General features: G+C 42.7%; 1 protein-coding gene across 5 annotated transcripts in view; it reads left to right on the top strand.

The window, feature by feature from the left end:
* The window catches only part of KCNJ15 (potassium inwardly rectifying channel subfamily J member 15), a 45,747-nt gene that overhangs the window by 1,387 nt on the left and 22,194 nt on the right, over positions 1 to 22,166 (top strand). Inside the window, exon 2 of one of the 5 annotated variants that reach the window (XR_015548707.1) lies at positions 2,848 to 3,071. The exons of 2 other annotated variants lie outside the window; for them this stretch is intronic. The gene's annotated coding sequence lies outside the window, so the exon portion shown is untranslated. Of the gene's footprint in view, positions 1 to 2,847; positions 3,072 to 18,982; positions 19,349 to 22,166 lie in introns of those variants that run through there. 2 more of the 5 variants (XM_087418080.1, XM_087418077.1) reach the window with 2 other exon arrangements.

The following is a 22,166-nucleotide window of genomic DNA, read 5'->3' as shown; positions in this document are numbered from 1 at the left end:
TATCCTGTTTTGTCCTCTCGTGAATGTTTAAACAAATACGTAATGATCAACGATGGCTGTAGGTGATAAATTATCTCAATTTAAACTTGTCTTAAGAATCAAAAGGAAAGAGTCGAATACAACTAGAATGCATTTTTAAAAACCTTCATTTTATGAAAACCCTAATGTCAGGAGACTTCCAGTTGAACAATTAAACACTTACCTCACACACAGCTCTCCTCAGCACTGTTCATTCCCTGGGTTTTATTTTTTAGCAGATTTCCTCCTTCTCTAGCTATAAATATAATAAATAACCGTCCAGGGAGCCACCCAGAAGTCACATGGCGAGTCTTCACAAAAGGTTGGAGGATGGAAGAGTGGAACCAAATGGCCAGAAGTCGCATCTCAGAAATGCTAATCAAATCACGAAAATGACATTCCTTCACTGAATTCAATAAATGTATAAGTAGTTTGAGGGTTTTATAGAAATAGACTTAGTTGAATCGTGTGATTCTGGTTGCTTAAGGAAAATACAGTTTTAAAGTCCCCCCGCCCTCTTATCACTCCTTCCTCTCACCAACAGTTGTGGTCATTTTATAGAAAGTGCTATTTCCCCAATTTCCTCTCCTCACACTTAGAACCAGCGCAGACAGCCCCTATTTGGGGCGGAGAGAGAGAGAGTGAGACCCCAGGCTTCCCACGCTGGCAGCCCCGGAGAGCCAAGAAAGGCAGGTCTGTTGGCTCCTTCACGCAGGACTCAGCACGCTCTCGCTCTGCCCTTGTGTGGAGGAAAGCTTGAAAGGGCTGCACTTTCTTGTTTTGGGGTGTGTGTGTGTATAATTATACACCTGAATGGCAGCGACATGCTTGGTACAAGAAAAACCAACAATATATAGCTTGAGGCACTGAACAGAGGCAAACTTTTTCAGACTTAATCAGTGAAAGTCAAGGACTTGAAATATCCTTTCCTGCCGCACCCCCTCTCATCTGTCAGAGACACAAAGCAGCCCACTGACTTCCTTGCATACATTGAGTTCAGAGCTGTCTGTAGAGTGTATTTACCTAGTGAATGCATCAGAATCTTAGAACCAACATCACAGTCCAGAGAATGAGCCGTGAGCATTGGCCGGCTGCAGATGACTAGCCCCTGGGATGATTGTTTAAAGCATATATACCTCCCTAATCGTTTCCTTCAGTCTTTAATGTATAAGTACTTTAGCTGCCATCTTTTCTCCTGCAACAATGCAAGCCCTTCACACTGGAGTAAATGGGGTATCTCCAAATTTGTTGTTTTATTTCTTCTTTCAAGTAAAAATAACTCTAGTCCAAAATAATCAGGAAGCTAGGGTGAGAGATAATGTTAGATTTTGTGCTTGCAAAGAAGAGTTTGTTGCTTATTAGTGGGTAAATGCAAGAGGCATATCAGACAGAGGTTATTATCCATCCTTCTCTCTCTCCTGCCCTTCACTTTCATCTCATACAGCCACCTTGGAAGTGGGGCTTCTTGTGCAGTCAGAGGGTGGGGTGTGGCCGGGCTGGGTACTGGGGTAGCAGAGGAGCAAAGTGAACCAAGGTGGCCTTTCTCTGTGCCCCCCAAGGATGCAGTGCCCCGGAAAGGGTCAGATCTGACCCAACACACCTGGCTCTTTACTGCTGCTCAGGTAGCTTCCTGGTGCCAGTTTTACAGACAGGTAAAGGAGCCGTGTGGCCAGAAGTGCCAACCCCTCCCTCTACTAAAAGAACTAAGGGAAGCCTGCTTCCCTACCTTTAAAGGGAGAATTGAGGGCACAGAAGGAGACAAAATGACTTACATTCTTTAAAAAAAGATACTGGGAAAGAAGTTTTATTTGCTAAGTGTTACTCTGTCAAGACGAAAGAAAAAAAATGAGCAAATAGACGTTCCTGATAAAGACAAGGCAAGAAAGTAGAATCTGATGAATGTTGCCCCCTCTGCAAAATGCTCTCTGGGATAATGCACAGGGTGATGTGGGCACCCCCTCAGTGTCATGCGGCTGGAGTCCACATGAAATTCTTACCCTGTTCCCAGGGCTTTTTAGCCCAAAATTTTTCCGTTCTTTTCATAAGGAAAGGTCCAGAGCTCATGAGGAGTCTGTGTACCTGCATTCCCTTCAGTGGGCATCGTGCCTTAACAGGTGATGAGATCAATAACCCGTAGTCACTGTAATCCACTTTGACTCTAGAAGTTCACACGTGGCCTAATTCCAGAATAGTCTGTGCTTCTAGACCTAAAATTCTATTGCACAAAATTCCAGATATTTTAATCATGATACAAAGATGAATCAGGATTATGTGATCATGCTCACAGTATCAGAAGATACACCAGGACGAGGCATTGATTTTTGGTACACGTGGCAGGAGGCAATTAAGAGGAAGAGCGTGTCGATGCTACCTGGCGACTGAGGACCTAGAGGAGATGGGAAGAATTAGTAACAGAATAAGCACAGTTCTATTTTGTTCTGGACCCTGCGGCTCAAATGCAGAGCAATCTAGATGTGCAGTGATCCACGTTAAACAAAGCCAGCAGCCCCTTCCATGGAGTCTGGACAATAGCCACAGGGCTGCGTTGGCTACTCATGTCCCCATTCAGGGTTCTGAGCTCAGGGAAATGACATTCTGAGCCTGACCATGTCCTGGGATTACAGACCCGACTAATCCTCAGCGTCAATGTGGGGCCATGGAGTACAAAGTGGGTAGCTCAGGGGAGGAAGCCTGTGGTAGGGGATCCAATTCTTAGGGTGTTCTAAGGACCCAGATGGCTGGGTTTGGGTTTCAATCCACATCCTATTTCAGTCAAAGTTGCCCTGGTGTCAGACTGGTAACTAGGAAATTCTTGTATGTTTTCTCCAGTGTCAGCATCAGAAGCTGATCAAGATTTTATGGAGCTTGAAGATTATATAATTTGAAGGCCCTCTTCAAGGAAAGGGAATGCAAAATTATGACTACAAAATTGGGAACGAAGCTTTGGAGAGGGCTGATGCATGTGAGGAGGTCTGAAGCTTGAGTTCCATTAACTTCATGATAAATTCCACTCTGTGTCATGCATAATAAAAGTTCAGTACTTGTTTCCTGAAGCAGTGGTTGAACTACTTTATGCAAATTTTAGCTGCTGACTGCCCTCTAAGTAACCCTAGTAATGATAAGTGAAAATACCAAATAACCACACTTATACATACCTAATTATCAGTGATATATGGAAAATTGACCTGGGTAATATTTAGAACGTTTCTCATTTCACATTGTGAAAGGTAGATCCTTGCACTGTGGCCAAACCTGTAGGTCATAACTAGGCCCAAGGGCAGGATGCTATCAAAGCTCTGTTTTTCCCACAGCAGAGTATGTGGGTGCTGAAATTAATGGTGCACTTTTTCCATTTGAAAAGCCCCGAGTTAAAACCTGATGAACACCAGGTTAGTGGTGAGCCTAGAACCTAGAGTGATATTAACGTCATCAAGAATATGCTTCTCTCTTCTCTTTTTTTTTGTTGCTGAGGAAGGTTCACCCTGAGCCAACATCTGTGCCAATATTCCTCTACTTTGTATGTGGGTCACTGCCACAGCATGGCCACTGATGTGTGGTGTAGTTCTGCGCCTGGGAACCAAACCCAGGCAGCCGAAGCAGAGCATGCCAAACCCAACCACTAGGCTACAGGGCCAGTGCCCCAAGAATATGCTTCTCTTTTAACAAACTTAAGGGTTTGTCCCAGTGAAATATCTGTATGTCTAGCAAGGGATGATCTCTTCTCATTTGGTTCTATTAATGCCGTTTCCAGTTTGGATAGCAGTTAACAGTGTCATTTCTGGGTATGAATGCTTGCTAAACCCATGCCTACCAGGCCAAATAATTCTCATTCAGTGATGTTTACATCTTCGAATATTTGCAGATTGATATCTTGCTCTGTCCTAGTCCTGTTTGCCAAAGAATGCAAGGTCAGCTGCCCGAGTCTGGCTTTCTTATTTCTTGAATGACCCTTTGGTCTATTCCTACCTTTTAAGAACACACTTGAAAAGTTTATCCTTTGCTTGGAAACATCATGAAACTTGGCATCATTTGTACTCTCCCTAACAATCCCATCCTCATGTAACTGCTAGGAGTTCAAGGAAATATATGAGCCTTGGAGCACCTGGCTCCTTTGTCTAGAATTCTCTAAATGCTAAGGAATGAGAAACTGCCCTGTCTTCTTCATATTTTCAAAAGGCCATGGAAAGAATTTATATATAAACAGATAGTGAGCTACATCAGGTCCAGCCATATATATGCAAGTGACAAAGGCAGTGTGGGTGTGTATTTCGCCAGAATATTAATAATGAAACTGTGTAGGTATACAGAGAACATTCCAATGTCAACAACACAATGGTGCTTTATTTTCAACATCTTGCCTCTTTTAATAAATTTCACATATATAATTTCCGCCTAAAGTCCAGATTAAAGATTAAGTGTCCGGAAAAATTGTCCTCTAAACAGTGTTAAAAGAAAAATTGCTGTCAGGGTGACATGGATCTTAACAACACCTCTTAACAAGAGTTGGGTATTATGTTACATGACTTGATTCTTGTCAACAGGAAAGCTGTGATCAGCTGACCAAGGAACACTCAGGGTCCCAGCTCCTGGCACCACAACCCAGCAGGCCCCTATAGACAGAAGAGGGACCGGCTTCTCCCGAGCAGGCCAAAGCTGCCTTGGGGAGGTATGGAGAGATGAGGGCTCCATTCCAGTACCTTCAATCTCCTGGGAATTGAGGAGAAGACCCCTTAGATGCTGACCCTGTGCTTCCTATCTCTGGGTCTGGGGGCAAGAGAGATTCCCCTAGCCAGAAAGCAGGAAGGGTATCCTGAAACACAATCATCAAGTTTGACAGTAAAGCATCCTTTATCCTGGGAGGTTCTGCTGACAAGCAACGAGTCCTGAAGAAGGTTCTGTGTAACTCTCGCCCAGCAAGACATAAGAAGGTCTGTACTCCAACAGGTTTGGGAAATCTGTCATAGTCCATGTTTCATGTTGACACTTCACATGATCATTAACATATTAAAACCCTGAGAAGTTCTACAGCAAAGGCATCCTTTAACTTTGAATCCCAAGTTGTACAACCATTTTGGACTACAAAACTGTCTCCCACCTCCTCCTACCTCCTTAAAATTGATATTTGTTCCTTTGACTGTTATTTCATGCAAGCTCATTGGGGACACTTTTGCACACTATGATTGATGTGGGTGGCAAGCTGTGTGGTGCTCCAAGAAAGAACATGTTATGATGTTCATGCTCCACTTGGCTGTGAGTTGTACCTTTGGAACCTTAGCCATTCCTGCAGGTGACTGGCCAGCCTTTGAGATTACAAAGTGGCCATGGACAGTAGCCCCAAAGAATTTATTTACTTTTTGTCTCTTTGTTTCTTTATGTCCATCTTATTCCCAAGAGAATTTAAGTGAATTTACAAAGACACATCAATATACCCTCACATATATACAACATGAATTAAAAGTAGATGGATGGGCTGGCCCCGTGGCTTAGCAGTTAAGTGCGCGTGCTCTGCTACTGGTGACCCGGGTTTGGATCCCAGGTGCGCACCGACGCACCGCTTCTCCGGCCATGCTGAGGCCACGACCCACATACAGCAACTAGCAGGATGTGCAACTATGACGTACAACTATCTACTGGGGCTTTGGGGGTAAAAAAGGAGGAGGATTGGCAACAGATGTTAGCTCAGAGCCAGTCTTCCTCAGCAAAAATAGGAGGATTAGCATGGATGTTAGCTCAGGGCTGATCTTCCTCACACAAAAAAAAAAAAGTAAAAAAAAAAAAGTAGATGGAAAAGAAAAATAAGAGTAAGCCTGAAAGAAGTAAATTAATTAAATCATTTACTTATATGAGTTTTATCTATAGTCATGTGCTACATAACAACGTTTCAGTCAATGATGGACTACAAATACGATGGTGATCCCATAAGCTTAGCACGATATAGCCTAGGTATATAGTAGGCTATACCATCTAGGTTTGTGTAAGTACACTCTAGCATGTTCACACAACAAGGAAATCACGTAATGATGCATTTCTCAGAACATATCCCGGTCATTAAGCGATGCAGGACTGTATTTTTAAAAACCAAACTAAATGTGCAGACTCACAGTGACAGAATCTTGTTTGTGACTTCAGAATTAAATGTAAGTTTTAAACATGCTTCATACTTGAACCTGGGAATCAATTAGGCACTTGTTGAATCTGGTTTTACATGCACCATATTTTATAATCTTTTGATAGACAATGTCCATTCTGTCTCTTGGGATCTTTTTTCTTTTCATCACTATGTCTATAATTTAATTGTCCATTAGGTGAGGTTATAAACTTTCTCCATTGGTTTAGACTCAGGTCTAGTACCAGCTCCAGGGAACATTGATGCCCCACCAAGCCTGGGTTAGGAATCCTCTGTAGATTTCCCTCCCCATCCTGGACGTAGCTGGTTCATCCCCCTTGGCCCTAATTTACAATGGCCTGTCTACTTGTCTCTCTTCCCTATGGGGTTGCAAGCTCAGTGCGAATGGCGATTTTACCTGATTCTTCCTCTGTGCTCCTAGAGCTTGGCCTACATAATCTCTCAGGCAATGCCTGTTGAATCAATATGCATTGACACGAAGGCTCAATTTTTGCTATAATTACATCTTCAGTTGAACCATGATTTATATCCATTTCATCTCGCAAACATGCAATACAGAACTTTTTATCTGAAGTGTTTTGAAAATAAATACATGTGAATTTAGAATGCTAACTAGTGCATTATTTCCCTCGGTGAACATTATAAAGTGATAGATTGGCTGCTAGAATTGCTTCAGTGGAGTTATTAAGGACGGAGACGTATTTATATGTGTGAGAAGAAACAGGGCACCACGTACCTACAATATAGTAGCTGTGTAAATCCCATAGAGGGAAACTAAGAAACACACAAAGTATTTTAGAGAGAAGAAGATTGAAATAAAACAGAGAAGTAAAACAGAGCTGGCAGAGTTTGGCGTGGGAGCATAGGCTGAAAGTTTGATCCTGGGGAAGAAAACAAGAGAAAGAAAGGAGAGGATCTCGCAATCCTGGGATGGAAAAGGGTGATTTGATCCATGGCGCAGCCAACCCAGGAGACGAGGAAATTCACATCATTTCAGCCTTCCTTCCATGCTATGTTTAGCTACGGTCTGTGTTAGCATAACTGTGGCAGTAAGGATATTTGGCTCTCAATGTGTTTTAAGTTAAGAGAATTTTCTAAGATTTTCCCATTTTAAAGATGAAATATTGTAGGACTAAAACTTATGAGAGCCACTTTTCTGTGATTATAATCAATGCATTTCCTTCCGACTGGGAGCAACCGATGCCAGTATCTGGTGTTGCAGAGTCTAAGGCTACCCAAGGGTATGTACATTTAAACATAAATTTTATGATTATGGATATTAACTTGTCTAGTCCAATAACCTGTGAATGTTCTCTAAATTATGTTTTTTGTACAGCACTTTATTTAGTTTTCAATATCTGAAGAAGTGGTCTATGACTTACTAGCCCTAGAGTTGGTAGAAAAGTATATTTAATGAGTTTTTAAATCAACTCTCATCAGGATTTTGGATAGTTAGGCTCCAGCCCTCAGGCATCTTCACCCAGCACACGCCTGCTGGCAGCTGGCTCTGCAGGAGGTTGGTGGCTGTGCCTCAGAAGATCCAAGTGGAGAAGACTCAGTCCTTGATGTCAAGGAACCTCCAGTCCACTGCTGGGAGGGGATGTAGATGGGAATGGAGGTGGAGAAATAGTAAAAATACTCAAAGCACAAGAATGGCTGGGATGCCAGATAGAACGTGAGAAGAATTACCTGAGGAACCCTGACAAAGGGCCGGGGATAGTCAAAGAAGGACAGGCCAGATCCTTTGGGACAGTCGGGAAAGGCATTGGGGCATTTGAGAGCGCCTTGGAGAGTGAACGGTACTTCAAAGGTCACAGTGAGGAGGAGAAGCCATCAGAGGTCAAGAGAACAGCAGGCACCAAGGTGCACCGGAGGGAAAATGAAGGGAGGACCACCAAGTGCACAGGGGTGGAGTCTGCTGTAAAGAAAGAATAGAACAGAGTGATGATGATAATCATGATGATGCTGATGGCCAACATGCTGAGTGCTCACTAGAGGCCAGATGGTCTAGGAACGTCTTAATCCTCACAACAACCACCTATCTAGTAGGCTTTATTATTAGCCTTGTTTTAGAGATGAGGAAAGCAGAGTGCAGAGGCTGAGTAACTTGCTTACAGACAGAGGCTTCAGAAGGGGTGGGGCTGGGCTTAGAACCGAGGTCATTGGGGTCTAAAGGCCATACCCTTAAGTGCCACCGTGGGAGATGAGACTCAAGGGTAGGTTGGTTGGGGAGAACTGTTTGGGGTTCAGTTTGGTAAGCAATGAGAAGTCACTGAAAGTTTTGGGCTTTTTGGGTTCTGAGCTGCACTTTGGAATATTAGTCTGGCAATGAAGGCCAAGTGACTTATCAGAAGAGTATTTTGAGAGGCTGGGTAAAAGGAATGAAGACCTGGAGTTGAGTGCAGCGGCAGTAGAAAAGGACAGGGAGACACACATGCAAGATGCATTAAGAAGGTCAAATCTCTGGGCTCGAGTTAGGATAGCAAGGAGTGAAGGCGTCTAAAGATAGACAGGTGGGAGAATGAGGATGCCATTATTTGGAACCAAAAATCGGGAGAAGTAACTGGATTTGGGGAGAATAATATGAGTTCTGTTTTGGACAAGGCAGTTCTGAGCAGTTGTCTAGGAGAGGTGTCCCAGGGGATGCTGGAAACCCAGATTGGATCTCAGAGGAGGTGCTGCTGGGGAGCAACAGGTAAAGAAATGGGACTGGGAATGGTCAAGAGGGTAAGGTGGAGGATGCCAAGAGAGAGCGTGAAGAGAAACAAAAGAAGATGAGTGCCAGACCAAGCAGAGAGAAGACGAATTATCAGAGAAGCAGATAGAAGACCAGAGTCTTCTCACCCAGCAGCAACCAACAGTAGGAATTTTCTGAAGACACAGTTACTGGGACCACTCTTGACTCATATATCAGAGAAGAGGAGAAACATGTTTGGGAGTTAAAGGGAAGAAGCAGAGGAGAGTCTGAAGCTGCCAGCAAGAAAAGATGGCGGAGGAGGGCTCTGTAGCCCCCTCCTAACTCACACTCCAGATAGAAAATCAGAGGAATTGAGAGAGGATTGCATGTCTGGCAAACCAGAGTCCTTAAAGGCGTGAAGGATGGCTACTTGTAAGCCTGTTCATGGCAAAACTTTCTTTTCTTCAGTTTCCTATTCTAAATATGGCTAACCCATTCCCTTCCCTCCTTAAACACAATTAGGTTATTCAATAACTTAACATCTACCATGATTTTAAAAATATCTGCTTACCATGGAGGGGTAGCTACATATGTTCCTGAAGGAAGATTCCAGGAACTTAGGCCACTTAGAAACTAGATGAATACCTGGTTTTTGCAAGTACCGTGCTTCGGTTTTCTGAGTAGCTCTAAATAAACTATCAGCTCATTCCTGAACGTGTTTCCAATAAAAGGAGAAAGACAATGTGGTCTCCAAATTTGCTAATTACCGCAATGATTAAAGCAAGACTTTTCAAGTTTACTCTTTCATAAGATCGGTGACCTTTTGATCATGTCAGACCATGATCTGACAAAGACAGTCATAACGATGGAGAGAGAATGAGAGATAATGCCAATTCCCTCAGGACAATTAGTTGCTGCTGGCTTTGAACCTACAGTTTAAAGTTTGTTTTGCTGGGCCTATTTTCTGGTTTTTCGGTGCTGTATTGTGATTAAGCAAAACTTCAGCAAAACTAAAGTGCCGTGTGATAGTAGTTTTGAAAAATACATAGGTGGATTAAAAGAATTGCAGCCTTAATTTTCTTAGCAAATGTAAAATGATTAATAGTTTGTAAACTTCTGGATAGGAGAATATAAACATCTAATAAGAGTTCTTGAAGCCATATAGAAAACAAAAAGATGGGACAGGAGTGGGAAAAGGCCCCTGGCAGGTAATGGTGGAAGCTTGAAAAACAGAGTCATTCTCTTAAGAGAGGTGGACTGGCGTCATGAAAAGAGACTTTGGACTTTGGAATCTGACATTCTTGGATGTGAATTCCAGATGCACAAACTCCTAGCCCTAACACCCTTGGATGAGTACACTGACATTCTGAGCCTCAGTATCTAAGAACATTGCAGAGCATATGGGCAGCAATGAGCAGAGGTTGGTTCCTGCTCTCTCCACTCCAGGTTCCCACACGCCCGCACTGATTCCTCACCATCTCCCCCAACCCAAGGTGAACACAGGGCTTTTCTTTAAGGCAGCTGATGAGAAAGAAATTAGACTTGGAAGTGGAAGCCCTGAATTGGAGCCCTCACTCATCGGCTGTGGGATTCTCTGCAAGTCATCTAACTTAGTTTCTCATCAGTAACTTGGAGAAATACCTACCCACAAGGATAACAGGAGAGGTAAATGAGATGATTTTTGTGAAAGTGTTGTGGAAGCCACTTCTGTCTTCTACGAGTCAATAGAGAACAAACATTCTCAAAATGACCAAAAATGATCCTACTTTCCTCTCTAAGGAACTAATTCCCTTTTTATACAGTTCTGCTTTTTAAAAACTTACTGTATAAAGAAATTAGAATTCCAGAGTCTAGGTTACTACCCTTACAAAATCTTAAAGCAGTTTCTTAAATTTTTTTCAACTTATAGAAGGGATTATTCCCCTAAAACTACTCAAACATTGATGAACAAGAGTTTGGATTTGGCAGAGCGAGTTTACTGGATTTGCCTCTAGAAATCACTACTGTTCTCAATGCAAATTGAATCAGAAATTACCCTTGTAATTATTTTTTTTTTGAGGTCCTTCAGTCTTTTCTGTTAAAAATACATAGAAGCATTAAAAAGGTAACTTTCTCCTTGGTTTTATAAGGAGAGGAAAGTGACAAAGAGAAAGATTATGAACTTGGCATACAAGTGAACCATGCTCTGGAATTCGGGTGGGTCTAGGAAAAAGTACAGACTTCAGTGGAAAACCTATATGGGTGTGTGAGAAATCCCTGTAAACTATAAATTGGGTACATCCTGCACAGGCTGGTGTGGAAAGAAACCACAATGCTCTTCAAAATCAGAGACAAGGGAACAGAGAGTACGTTTGGCACCAAGAGAACATCAGGTGCCCCTGGGAGTTGGGGATGTTGGCCATTAGCAGCAGTCTTCACTGGACCTCTGGAACCTGATTATCATAAGCATCTACCAGGGTATCCTGGAGCTATCTGTTAGACGACCTGCTTGTGGCCAAGTTCTCCATCACCGGAACCCAGTTATCCACACTCATTTCCCACCTGTCCCCACCAAGGCCCCCTGCTCAGTTGCTTCTGGATTCATCCAAACTTGTTGCCTTTGCCTGAGAGGTCTCTTTCCTGAAAGCCATCATCTCTTTCCTTTTCCTGTCAGACCCTCCCTATCCATCCTTCAAGACCTTTCAAGTCCCGTTAGGCTCCCCTTCCACATGGAGCCTGACCACTTCTGCACTTCCTGACTGTCATTTTCTTGAGGCTGGACCAAACCTAGAATGTGTCTGTGCCACTGAGAACTAACCATAAACTGTGTCCCCATCTGAGCATTTGTTCTGTGCAGCTGCCACCTGTTTCCCCAATCAGATTACAAGCCCTGGACGGCTGAGAGCACATCACACTTGGCCAAGCAAAAACCCTAGCTACACTTTGCTGAGTCCCACTTTGCACCTTGAGTTGGGTGCATTCAGCTCAGTGTTTGTAATCCTAGGCTAATGCAAGGTGAGCTTTATTATCTCTCCCTTTTTCAAAAGGGGGAAACTGAAAATCAGGGAGATGAAATCACTTGTCCAAAGTCACTGGCCCAATTACCTTTCACAAACTCTCACTTCATCATTGGGATGACCCCATTAGGTAGGCCTTGATTCAAGCTTTCAGGCTTTAAGTGACTTGCCCCTCACTGCTGTAAACAGAAGACCTGAGATTTGAACCCAAGTGCGTGTCTGGCTCCAACCCTATACCTTTCCACCATATCAGGTTGTTTCCTTATCACCAAAATGCTCAAGACAAAGTTGAGCATGGAATAATATTAAACAAGTATGTGATGACTCATCTCATTTTGTCAAAACCAAGGGAATATGACAAAAACCTGAAAATTTGACATTAGCAGCAGTATTCTCTCTGTCTCTCTGTCTATATATATAATAAAGTCTTAAAAATAGTATAAATATAAAAAAATTATGTATATTTTATTTTTCAATACTTTATTTTTTTAGAGCAGTTCTAGGTTTAAAACAAAATTGAGAGGAAGGTACAGAGATTTCCCATATACCTCCTGCCCACACACATGCAAAGCCTCCCCTGCTATCAATATGACTCACCAGAATGGGACATTTTTTACCAAGGATCAACCTACCTTGACACATCTAATCACCCAAAGTCCATAGTTTATACTAGGGTTCACCTTGTCCTACATTCTAAGGGTTTGGACAAATGTATAATGGCATGTATCCACCATTCTAATATCATATAGGGTAGTTTCACTGCCCTAAAAATCCTCTCTGCTTCCCCTATTCGTCCCTCTCTCCCCCGTCAATCCCTTGCGACTACTGATCTTTTTCTGTCTCCACAGTTTTGCCTTTTCCAGAATGTCATAGAGTTGGAATCACACAGTATGTAGTCTTTTCAGATTGGCTTCTTCCACTTAGCAATATGCATCAAAGTTTCCTCTATGTCTTTTCATGACTTGATAGCTCCTTCTCCGTGTATATTTTTGACAGGACCAAGACAAAACTTGGCTCCTTATTCTTTGCTTTATAGTAACAGGTTAAAAAGGTTTATAAGCATGTTAATGTTTAAGGGAGTGTGTAACTCTTTTATCACTTGGGTCACATAAAATTCCATATATGCCAGATGCTTCATAAGGAATTTTAAGTGTAGCAGATATGTTTACAGCCCAATGTCTCCAACAGTCAAAGATGTCTCTGAGTGGCAGCACTGCTCTCATCTCTTGGAGCCAAGTCCCTCTGGGCACCAGAAAGCACCAGAAGCAGCAGGGTCTTAGTGAATGAACTTCTACCTTTTCAAATCCTCTCAGTGGCAAAACCAGGCTGGGCATCTTCACAGGCAGGTGGTCTTGTAAAACTGTCATACCTGTTTAAATAAGCTCAAGTTTGGAGTCTAGTCTCTCTGTGCTTTTCTTTGAAATTTTACTTCATAGAAAGTTAAAGCGTAAAGGGGTTTCAGAGAAGTCAGCGCAACCCTCTCTCCCATTACAAATGAGCAGACTGAGGCCCTCAGGGGACGTGTGACTTGCCCGAGGTTTTGTAGCAGGTGGAAAAGCTGGTTCTTCTGACAGTGCTTGGGACTCCTCACCGGGTCCCCTCTCATCCCAGGTGGAACCCAAGGAGGAAAAGATGAACCCAAACTCAGAAGGAAGCAAAGAAATTAAACTATCTTAGAGTTTGGAAACGGATGAGCGGAGTGAGTGAAAAGAAATTTAAAAATCAGTTAAATATTTGCAAGTTTTAAAAAGGTATAGGATTCTACTTTTCCAAAACTGTTGACATTTGTCAATAGTTCCTTTCCTGAACTCTCTCATTAATAAGGATGGTCCTACAGGGAAAATCCCTGGGAACTGAGCTGAGTGGCATTTTAGTATTTTTCTGATCGGAAAGCGGTGAGCCTGTGTGCTATACTGCTTATGCCATTTAATCCTCCAAGCCCTGGCTGCTGGACCTGGTCATTATTATTCAGTGCAGAGAGTCCATATCCTGTCCAGGGGTCATTATGGGAAGAGACTGCACAGAGAAGAAACATCTATAAAAATACACATGGAGGTTATCGAAAACGAAGGTACATGAGATCCATCCAGTGTCACGGGAAGTTGCTAGCGTATTCCCATTTGTTTATAATAATTATCCACCACAAGGGGCTACTTAGTGGCCTGATAACCTGTGACATAGCGCCACAATCAGGCCCATGATAGAGTGTGAAGCCCACTCAGCTTTGAGAACTCCTAAAACATGAGGCTCGACCAGATAATTTTCCAAGGTTCCAGAGCCCTTTGGATAAAATGCAAGAGAGACAAAGAACTTCTGGTGTCCGTTAGGCCTCTGAAGAGTATGAAAATGCTGTGCTTCCTTCCAGGGCTCTGTGGTAGTTCTGCTTGGTAGTTTTTGTTGTTAAATAGCTTAAAAAAATCTGGAGTGACATTAGATATAAATATCTTATGATGCAAGGGGACTGTCTTTCATCCATAAAAATCAAAGTTCTGTGCTGGAAGCACTCATGGCTCAAGGTCTCTGACGTTGGAGGTGGATGAGGGATGCTGGGCGGGGGACAGAGGCATCTGCTCCAATGCCCAGCTTCTGCCTCCTGGGGTGGATGGCATGTTCCCGCTCACTCTCTCAGCTGTCACCTGAGCATGTAGCCTGCAGGTTGGGGATTGCACACAGGCCTTTCAGCACCCAAGGCTTCCTCTCTACAGAGCCAGACCCCTTCATCATTTCCCCAGATCTCTGGTATCTTCAGTTGAGCTGTACCCCTGCACCTGGACTCCAGGGAAGACCCCAAGAGAGCTTCCCGCTGACCAGCCGGGATGGTACAGGTGGAAGGGGAAAATAAAACACCCAAACCTCAAAGGACCTGGCAATTTCTGGAAAGTCCAACCAAAGTGATTCTTCTTGACCTCAGGTATAATTTTTTCCCCTACTCTCCACTCTTTTTAATTTCAACTAGTATATATTTTACTTATTTAAAGAAAACTCCCACTTTTGAAAATTCCAGTGCTTAACAATAATTAAGCATGACTCTATGATATTGCTAATAAAATGTAATATTAACTTTGTCAGGAAAACAAGGGATTAACACTTGTACCCTATACTGTAAGAACTGAAACCTCCATTTATTTGCATGAAGAAAGGTCTTGGTGTAAAACTAAAATGTAAGTTAGTTAAGCCAAAGCCTCCTTTCAAGAGTAACACATCAAACATGCTTCTGAAAATAGCAATTAGCTATTAGTTAAGATTAAATTTACAAATAATAACTTGCAGAGTTAGTGCTGAGTTTTGACCCTTACAGACCTTGATTTCAATGACAAGATTTCAATTCAACCTGTTTGAAAAAGCAGATACTTAGGTTTATTTCTTTTAATATTATGTATAGTATTATTTACAAGCCACATTGTGCGTGCAAAGAGATAAGGTTTTTAAAATATTAGGTGATAGTAGCTAGCTGGTAACCTATTTATCTTTACTGATTGTCCACTTGGTTACATTTAGCTTAGGTTTTCAAGATCTAACCAAGGCCTGGGTAGCTCTTGTTCACATATTAAAGAGGGATAAAAGAGATTCTACATGTATTGCTTTAAATTAATCTTAGCTCTGGGAGATGAGTCATATTTGCATAACTTTATTTAATATCCCTAGCTACTATCATCCTAATATTTGAAAGCTCCTTTTCTTTCTTTCTTTTTATTCTTTTTTGGGAGGGGTATCCTTTAACCAATCTCTCTCTCTTTTCTCCCAATATTCACAAAGCAATTTCCCCAGCTTGCAAATATCAGTACCCATTCATTTCTAATAATTTTCTAGTCGATCCTATGAATGACCTACCAATTACCCTTTCCATTTCCCCAGGACACTTGAGATTCCTCCCACCAGAATTTAGGTCATGTATTTTCACGGGACAATTTATTTCAAAACCAGGATGGTCCAGAAAACCCAGGGCTTTGCAGGTACAGACCTAACAGAGTTGCATTTGCTCTGCAGCTGCATTTTTGAACACTATAGTTAAGCATGAGGTGTGAACGCTGAAGAAGCAAATTAACTTTCAGAATTTCACGTGTGCGCTAACATTCACCGTTGACTGTGCCCGAAGAGAACTTTGAGGTCATTTCACCGGACCCTCTCATTTTACAGATGAGGAAAACAGGACTAATTGATAGCTAGTGATACTAAATTATAGCTCTTCTAATGCTAAAGAGCAGAGTTAGTAGGCTTCTTAATGTGCTCAATTACGATATAGATTTCATGAGTAGATGAGGGTGCTGTGACCTTGAGATTTCACATTCTGGGGTTTTCAAAAGTTTATGTTTCTAATATGGTATTTGTAATGCTGAGTTCCGGTAAACGTTTACCACCGAGGCCTTGCCAATCCTCAACTCTGGGAAGCCCACCTCTTCCATACTCAGCCTGTGCTCCCAGGCTTCTCAGTATTGACAAAGTCACCATAGGTGTAACTGAAGGTACCAGTTCATGCTTGGGAAACCACAGGGCCCTTGCAGATGGTTGGACTCCTTTCTTCATCTCTTATCGCCTCTCCTATATACTTCTCAGGAGCTAGCCCAGGTTTGTTCCATATCCTTCAGCCCTCTTGCTCTTCCAACAAAAGACCATGCCATCATTCCTGGGACTAAGAGCATTTTCCTCCTCTATAACTCAAAATTTTTCTATAACTTTTCTTGTCTTTCTTCCCCTTCCCCACAACTGGTACATAAGCTTCATGAGAACAAGCATCTTGTCTGTACTGACGTATCCCCAGTGCCTACAATAGTCTGAAAAATAGTAGGTGCTCAGTAAATACATGTGCAATGAAAGTAACCTTTCCTCTTTCCCTCCTGTCTTAGGGAAACAGGTGTCCCCCTCCTTTCTAAGACTTACTCCTCCCAGGAGCATCGGTGTCTCCTTGTCCACGCTCAAATCTTTGACCTCTGGGTCATGTACTCTTTCTTGAAATCTTGCCTCCCTAGTTGTCCACTCTGTCCAACCATCTGGCTGTTCTTCCTCCAGCTGCTTTGTTGGAAAGTTCTCTCTCCTTCCCTTCAATACAGGCAGGCTCCAAGATTCTGCCCTCAGCACCATCTTCTCTTGGCATTTTCTTTTTTTCAGATCTCTTTGACTCTTATGTAGTCAACTTCTACTTCTTGTGCAGTGATTCCCAAATCTCCATCTCCAGCTCCAAATTTGTTTCCTGGAGACAGACACCTTGAAGCAAACATGCTCAGAGCCAACCTCAACACGTTGACTTCAACCTCTACTTTTCCTCCTCATCCAAGCACCAAACCCCAGAGTGTTTCATCTCCTGTTCCCCCATTCCCCACTTCACATCTAATAAATGTGTGAGTTTTACCTGTTGGTAAACCAAGGTGGTGATGCCTCCAAGTTCATGTATTGCTTAGATGAATTCAACAGCCTCCTAAATAATCTTTCTACAGTTACCATCTTGCTAGATGAGGCTGGATTCTTTTTGCCTGTTGAAAGATCAAACTTTGCAGTTTAATCTCCATGGCCTTTTGAAATCTACTGCCAGTATATCTTGCAATATGGCCTCATACTAACTTTCCTCAGGTGCCACAGTGATTCTCCATGGATACACATTAGAAGCAAATGGAGAGCTTTGAAAGAGTACCAAAACTCAGGCTCTTACTCATATGTCCCTTCCTCCCCTCTCCCTAACAAGAGATTCTGATTCAATTGACCTGTAGGGAACCTGAGTTTAAAAATGTGAAATTTAAAAACTTCCCCAGGTGTTTCTTATATGCAAGCACGGTTGAGAATCTGATACACCCTACGATCCTATCAGATGAGCATACTCAGGAAAGGACTTTATCACTGCCCAAACTTTTGCCTGGGCAGTTCCCCTTGCAGCCAATTCTCTTTCCCTTGTTTCCTTTTCCTACAGAAAATGCAGGAAGACTTCTGTGATTCTTCCAGTTGGAAAGAATCAACTCTTTGCCTGGAAATCCTTCGTATGTTCCTGTATATTACATTCATTCATGTCAACCAGGAAGACTCTGTATTATTTAAGGACAATGTAAGTGCTAGAATAAAATGAGATCCATGTCTTTACACAGCTTACAGTCTTGTGGCATGAGAGAAACATGTGAACCAATGAATATCATAAGTTTTATGACAGAAACATAGAAGCATCCGTGAGATAGTGTTTAGGCATAAAGGATTCTATTCTGCCTGGTGTAAGAACAATTTATGTATGTCATCTCCTCTATTAGATGGTATACTTTTGAGGGCCAGGATCACGCATCATTCACCTTTATGTATTTCAAAGACCACATTTTTCTTATAATAGTGTTAAATGTTTGCTGAATAAATGAGTGAGTGAATGAGTGAATGAATGATCTATTGGTGATTAAGAGTCGTTGGGGAATAGTGGCATATTCAAGGAAATAGTGCCATATTCAGTACCTGGCTGGGCAGAGGGCTGTCCCACTGAGGTTCAAAGACCCATGTCATCATTTTCAGTCCTAAGCTATGTGTGAGTTTTACAATTTCCCTCAATCATTCATGCCATAGTTTATTTTAAATGGTAATAGGAATAGCATATTAGAAACTAGATCCCATTTCTCATGACTGAGAAAGTGGTAAAGGTCTGTCCGAAATAATACTTAGACCCTTTGATTTTAAGAATCCAATCCTAGAGATCAAATGTGATGTCTTGAAAGCTGATAGGAAGAACTGGGAGAGATTAGAAGAAACATTCGCCCACCCTACAGATCCATGGGCCTTCCCTCCTTCCCTCTTGATCTTATCGTGATCTTCAAGTTAAGTTCTTGGGCCTCGAAAAGATGTTGTGAAAGCTACTAAATGGCCACCGAATGAATGAAGACAAATAGGACCCTGCAATAATTTCCATGCTAATTTTGTGCGTGTGTGTGTCGGGGGAATTAAACAAGCGATGAACCAATGCACATGTGAAAGTAATTGCATCTCCAGTGGAAACCTTTAAGCCTTCAAGAAACTACAGGTGTGATTAATCATACCCTAAGAATTAAACCATTCTCTGGGAGAAAAGCCATATTTGAATGTCCATGTACTCTTTGAGGACACCAACGAACCACGGCATGAGTCATCAACCGACTGAGCTGAAAGGGTTAGTCCAGCTTCCGGGAACGTCTGAGTCAGGACAGATAAAAGGAAGTGTTACTTAACCCAGAGGATTTCAACACTATGGAAACTCATTTCCCACAGAGGTAGAACAATATGTAAATATAAATCACTTTGAAGAAGCCATTTAGAAAACTTCACATGTAATGACAATCGCCTTGAAACTGCTCATATGTTTTGGGCCATATCTTTGACAGTCACTCATTCTTTAATTTATAGATGGATTATTAATCCATTTATTGATTCATTCATTGACTTATTTATAGAGCTACAAGTATGAGTCGTTAAAACTTTTTTTTTGAGCACCTACTATATGCCAGGGACTGTGTTATATGGCCTAATTCCTGTCATCGAAGAGCTCGCCGTCTAGAAGAGGAGAGAGATACATTAAGAGAAAATCATGATACCATGGTGAGTGTGGTAATATTACACTTTATAGTGGTAAAGGAGAGACGGGGTCTTAAATGAACCTGCAGTGGGAGGAGTGAGCCATGGGAAGAACCATGGGGACAATTGAGGGATCTGCCACTAGGACAGGCTTTCCAGGCAGGGGAGACCTGGGAGCAAAGGTGGGTAGGAAGATGTGAGGCAGCGTGCAGTGTGTGAAGAAGTGAAAGCAGCTCATCATTGTTGACGTGTGGACGATGGAGAGGGGACCATCCAGAGATGCCACCAAAATGGTAGCCAAGGGTATCCCTTAGACGACTTGGACATTGGAGAAACAGTTTAGACTTTATCATGTAAGAAATGAAGAACAATTTGAGGGCTGACACAGGGAACTGACATGGACAAGTTCTCATTTTTGAAAGGTTATATTTGCATTTAGAGAGATCGGCTCTAAAAAGGAGTCAGAGTGGAGAGGGCTCAAGAGGAGGCAACAGATGCAGTGAGCAGGGTGAAGCCACGAAAGGGTAGAGGGGCAGGGGATGGAAACAAGAATTATTAAAGAGATAAAACTGAAGACCCTGTGGCTGTGGTCATAAAGAAAGGGGGAAAGGGAGGCTGACTGTAGCATCTGGCTTGGGTGATCATGGAGCCACTGGTAGAAATAAATAATACAGGACTAGGATCAGGTTCAGGGTGAGGGTTGCAGGCAGTGTGACACAATGAACTTCCAGGGAACTGACTTTGTAGGCAAGATACAACCCATGTTTTCCATCAGTAACAGTTGTGTGTTATAGGGGACTGAGGCAAAGTGACTTTCCCCCTACTTAGGTCATCAATACAACCAATATGTAGGAACATTCTTTTTGAAACCAAAGCCTGCTTTTCCAAAACTGGAAGATTCCAAACTCCATTTGCTTCCATGCAGTCGTTCATTTATTCATTCATTCAGAAACAGTAAGCCCCTGCTAGAACCTAAATATTGGCATATACAAGATAAGATATGGTAGCTCACATTCCCATGACGGGCGATGGCTTGTGATGGAAAGAACTGGCTTTTGGCCAGACAGACCAAAATATAAATATTGTCACCACTACTGACTAGTTGTGTGACCTTAGGGAAACTAACTTGTCTGAGCCTCCATTTACTTATTTTTACCAGTTACTCTGAAGTTTGGAGTTAAAATAATGAACTGCCAACACAGTCACATGTACATTCTCAACTAATGGTAGTTGTTAGTTTGATAAGTATTATTGTAATTAGATATACACAAGTAAACAAACAACTCCACTACACTGAGATCAATATTCAGGGAGACAGAGCACAGGCGAGTATATGGGGAAAGCACTTAACCTATGAGAACAGGTAGGGAAAGTACGTATCTAGAATGGGCAATGTCTCAAAAGACAGACATGAGAAAGCTGGTGAAGAAAGAGAGAGGGCTTTCCATCAGATGGCCTGGCATGTTTAAAGGCATTGAGTCAATCAATATAGGACCAACACATTTGTACCACTGCGAGTCATTCAGCAGGTAGCAGGCTGCGGAGTGGCTGGAGCCAAGGCTGAAGGGTAGGTGGGACCAGCTCCTGGAGGGTCTCACATGCCGTGTTCATTAAGTCAGGAGCTGAGGCTTTGTTTTGTAGAAAATGGGGGCCACTGAGCTGGTCAGCTGGGAAGTGGGTTTAGGGAGATCACTGAGGCTGCACTATGGGGATTGCCTTACAGGGAGGATGACTTGAGACAGGGAGCTAATTATGATCCTGCTGCAGTCACCAAAGAAAGTATGTGCATCTAAATGAAGACAGTGGTAGGGGGAAGGGAGAGGGGGTTGCAAGGGATATTGAGGTAAACTAGGGGTTTTCAGTATCTTTCAGTGCCTGAGGGTCTGCAGGAGGAGGGGAGCAAAGCTGGGCAGTGGATAATGAAGCTGGGATGTGGACAATCAAATGAGAGACCATAAGCCATTCATTGACTGTTGGCCTGGCAGTAATGAGAGAGACTTGAGATGGAGATGCAAGGTCTGGGCTTCCTGACTGATGAAGGTGGCACCTCAAGCTGTGGGAGTGGAGGCAGGAGTGTGTGTTTAATGAGAAGAAAATAGTTTGGAGTATGGTGCTTTGGGAAAAGTATCACTTAAAGGACTGGCAGAAGAGGAGAGCCTAAAATGGAACTGAGAAGGAGCTGGAACAATAGGGAGAAATTGAGAGAAGACTGTAGCAACAGTCTGAAATGCTATGGAACTGTCAGGTAAGATGAGGAATGAAATGTGCCCACTGCCTGTTAGTGATGCTGATGGAGCGGAGTGGTGGGCAGACTTATTCCCGGGGGTTTTAAGAGTCATCACTCAACCACCGAGGAAATGGAGGCAAAGTGTCATTTCTTTCCTCCTTAAAGCTCTTCTCCACACCCTTCGATTCTGTTCCCCAAAGCTTGGCTTTGTGATGCAAAACATTCTCCTCAGCCAAACTCCTTGTCTCTCTCCACAACCCAAAGATAGGTATTTTTGGCCTTTCTCATTTCATGAGTTTTATTACCAATGATTTAGAGGAAACAGGAGAAGGCAGGCAGAACGAACAGGAGGGCATTGCCCAGGTCTTTCAACCAGGCTCCCATTCCCAATTTCACCCACTGAAAATTGGACCTCTTGGCTGAAAATAGGGCCGAAGATAGAACATTAAGAATTGGCCAACTAGGGCCAGCCCCGTGGCTTAGTGGTTAAGTGCGCGCACTCCACTGCTGGCCGCCCGGGTTCGGATCCCGGGCACGCACGGACGCATCACTTCTCCGGCCATGCTGAGGCCGCGTCCCACATACAGCAACTAGAAGGATGTGCAGCTATGACAT

This window comes from Ceratotherium simum, chromosome 27 (assembly GCF_057802395.1).
Source record: "Ceratotherium simum simum isolate JZ-2026a chromosome 27, ASM5780239v1, whole genome shotgun sequence".
NCBI classification, from domain to species: Eukaryota; Metazoa; Chordata; class Mammalia; order Perissodactyla; family Rhinocerotidae; genus Ceratotherium; species Ceratotherium simum.
Note: the sequence above shows the minus strand (reverse complement) of the source record. Positions and strands in the feature narration are given on the sequence as shown.